The sequence below is a fragment of the Suricata suricatta genome, chromosome 12, assembly GCF_006229205.1.
Source record: "Suricata suricatta isolate VVHF042 chromosome 12, meerkat_22Aug2017_6uvM2_HiC, whole genome shotgun sequence".
Classification (NCBI taxonomy): domain Eukaryota; kingdom Metazoa; phylum Chordata; class Mammalia; order Carnivora; family Herpestidae; genus Suricata; species Suricata suricatta.
The window spans coordinates 86,086,312-86,090,365 of NC_043711.1; positions in this window are offsets into that span (position 1 = coordinate 86,086,312).

Below are 4,054 nucleotides of genomic sequence, written 5' to 3' on the forward strand. Positions count from 1 at the left end.
TCTTTCTTAAATTCCATGAGTGAAATCATACGGTATTTGTCGGACTTCTTTCACTTAGCATTATTCTCTTTAGCCCCATCCACGTTGCAGCAAATGGCAAGATTCTGTTTTTGTGGCTGAGTACTACGCCGTTGTGTGTCCACACTACATCTTCCTTACTGGTGCATCTGTCGGTGGACATGGGTTGCTTTCATATCTTCATTATTGTGAGTAACACCACAGTAAAAACACAGGGTTTCAAATTAGTGTTTTCACTTTTTTGGGTAAATAGCCAGTAGTGGAATTCCTGAATCAGGTAGTTCTATCTTTAATTGTTTCTTTAACCGCCATACTGTTTTCCTCAGCAGTTACATCAATTTACATTGCCAGTGCACAAGGGTTCCTTTTCTTCCACATCGACAACACTTATTTTGTAATACTGACCACTCTAACTCATATGAGGTGGTATTTTATTGTGGTGTTGATTTGCATTTTCCTCATTAGTGATGCTGAGCAGCTTTTCCTGTGTCTGTCGGCCATCTGGATGTTGTATCTGGCATACTCTGGATTTATTTTAATAAAAGCTCCTTACTTTTTTTTAAAGGAAAGTTAAGTTTCTAATAGCTATTTCCTTTTTGCTGCGATTTTTAAAATATTGGTTTGCAATAACTTTTTTACATTTGAAAATTGTGTTTATATTTTGTCCTCTTGACAATTCTTGTCTTTTCCTTTCCCAAATTCTGAACAAAGTAGTTAAAATGTCTTTTAGTTCTCAACTGTCTTCGGGTTTCCTTAAATGGACACCAGGTTACACAAAGATCTGCCCCTTCACCTTAGAAAAGATAAAAGACATGATTACACCTTTTTTTTTTAACATTTATTTATTTGTAACATTTATTCCTTTTTTAGAGAGAGAGAGACAGAGCGCAAGCAGGAGAGGAGCAGAAAGAGAGAGAGACAGAATATGAAGCAGAATCTGAAACAGGCTCCAGGCTCTGAGCTGTCAGCACAGAACCCGACGCGAGGCTCAAACTCATTTACCATGAGATCATGACCTCAGTTGAAGTTGGACAGTTAGCAGACTGAGCCACCCAGGTGCCCCAACATTTTTTTGTTGTTGAGGGACAAAGAGTCTACAGCCATACCACGCTGAACACGCCCCATCTCCTCTGATCGCAAAAACTAAGCAGGGTCAGGCCTGGTTAGTACTTGGATGGGAGAGAACAAAGAGAGACACAAGCAGGGAAGGGGCAGAGACAGAGAGAGACACAGAATCGGAAGCAGGCTCCAGGCTCTGAGCTGTCAGCACAGAGCCCAACTTGGGACTCAACCGCGAGATCATGACCTGAGCTGAGGTCGGATGCTTAACCAACTGAGCCACCCAGGTGCCCCTAGAGAGAATTAGATCATAACCATTCTCTAAGTTTTAATCGACTCAAAACTTATGAGACCTCAGGGCGCCTGGGTGACTCAGTCAGTTAAGCGTCCAACTTCGGCTCAGGTCATGATCACCTGGTTCATGGATTCGGGCCCCCACATCAGGCTCTGTGCTGACAGCTGGCTCAGAGCCTGGAGCCTGTCTTCAGATTGTGTGTCTCCCTCTCTCTGACCCTTCCCTGCTCTGGCTGTCTCTCTCTGTCTCTCAAAAATAAATAAAAATCATATAAAAAAAAATAATAAAAGCTTGTGAGAGCTGAGTCCCAAATTTAGGATAAAAAAAAAACCACACACCAATAAAAGAAGTTCCATCTTCCTGAGTTAATTATGTATAGACCATATTAATATAAAAACAGCTGAATAATTTTGTACTTGTCAGATTAAAAGAAACATGCTCCTGCCAAGCAAACAGACTGGCACAAGAGCTGTCTCCAGAGTGATGTGGAAGACTCCGCTTCCCTATCTGTGACAGTCGCGGTACGCTTTAGGATACAAGCCTCGAGCGACTCGTCTCTGTCTTCACAGGGCATGTGCTCTGAGTCCAACGTAATCCTTCACCACATTCTCAGAAACTGTTACTCCTCAGAAGAGGCTTTCGCTCTCTTCCGCTCTGCCCACCTATACTGGTTGCAATTGTCCAGTCTTACCACCAGGAGAGGAAAATGGCTGTGGTGTTCAACATTGGTGGGAAAGTGTTAACGGCCTGACCAATGATGTTTCTCGTGCATGGTCGTCTACAGGTGAGTTCAGACACAACTGTGTAGTCTGAGTCCAAAGCCTCACAGACCATACACCCCTCCAAATGGATTGTGTCAATGGTCTCCACCAAGGAGGTATGTGTTTGGGTCATTAGATATCCATTCAAGGACAGATCCAAGATTTCTTTGGAGAAAAGCACAGCTTTGAAAGTGACTGAGAAAAGTTCATGTTCCAACAGGCGAATAACTCTTTGCGGAGCTCTGTGCCCTGTGGTCTTGATCAGACTATTCAAGTTTTCCATTTCTCCTTGAGGCCATGTTGTTTGATGTTTTCTAGAAATGTGTTCATCAAAACAAATTTTTATAGACAAAAAGTAATCTATTTTAGTCCCTAAACGTGGCTTTACTTTCTCTAGTTTTTATTTGCATTATTTCTATTTTTTTATTACATATTAAATTTCAGTCTTTTATTTCAAGCATGTGACGCTTAAATTTCTCCTTAGGAACTACTTGAGAGCTACATTTCACAAACTTTGGTGCATAAATTTTTATCATCATTCGGTTGTTACTATTTCTAATTCCCCTTATGGTATCATCTTGGATGAGGTATTTTAAACATTTTTAAATTCCCACAAACAGAGGGATTTTTTCAGACTCGTTTTTGTTGTTATTGCCCGTCTACTGCAGTGCAAAGGCGGTCCGTGGGACTCGGATTCTTTGCTATTTGCCACTTGCTTCACACCCCAGAACACGAACAGGATTTATAAAGGCTCCTTATGTGCACGAGAAAAGCACATATACTCTAATGTGGAGATACAGGTTTTTAAGTATTCATTTATGATATGATGCAAATCTTATGTTGTAAAAGGAAAGGAACTATTTTTTTTATTTAAAAATTTTTTTTAATGTTTTATTTATTTTTGATAGAGAGAGAGAGACAGAGCATGAGAGGGGGAGGGGCAGAGAGAGAAGGAGACACAGAATCTGAAGCAGGCTCCAGGCTCTGAGCTGGCTGTCAGCACAGAGCCTGACGCGGGGCTCGAACTCACGAACGTGAGATCTGACCTGAGCTGAAGTCAAAGGCTTAACCGACTGAGCCACCCAGGCGCCCCAGAAAGGAACTATTTTTGATTTCCCATAAATTTCAGCGTTAGAAGTGAAAGAAGTCAGTCAGAGAAAGACAGATATCACAGGTTTTCACTCATTATGTGGAACTTGAGAAACTTAACAGGAGACCGTGGGGGAAAGGAAGGGGAAAAAATAGGTACAAACAGAGAGGGAGGGAGGCAAACCGTGAGACTCTTAAATACAGAGACCAAACTGAGGGGGGATGGGAAGATGGGGGTGGGCACTGAGGAGGACACTTGTAGGGATGAGCACTGCACTGGGTGTTGTGTATAGGCGATGAACCACGGGAATCTAGCCCCAAAACGGAGAGCACACTCTAAACACTGTATGCTGGCCAACTGGACAATAAATTATATTTAAAATAGATTTTTCAGCATTAGGGGCTACACCATGAAAGCTGCCAAGGCCATAAAGAAATTATGATCAAGTTTGGTGCAGAGAAACCTTCGATAAGTAATAGTAATAGCTATCAGTGACTAAATATTTCCTGAAGGGACACACCACACAGGCTTCTCCATGCATCAGTCTATTTGATCCCTACCTTACCATATTCGTAAAGGTGTGGGTCTCATCTTAAAAAAAGGAAACCAAGGTCGGGTAGTGGAAACTTACCTTATGCCACTGGCGGGGGGGGGGGGGGGGTCAGACCCAGGTCTGTGGGACTCCAAAGCCAGTGATCTCCCCCTCCTGCAGGCGGCCACCCCCACTCTGTCCACCCAGACTCAGAAGTACCCTAAACTGCAGGGATGTCGCACCACTTTGGACTCAATAACAGCCTTTTTTTAAAGGTGTCCAGCAACACTCATCATTCA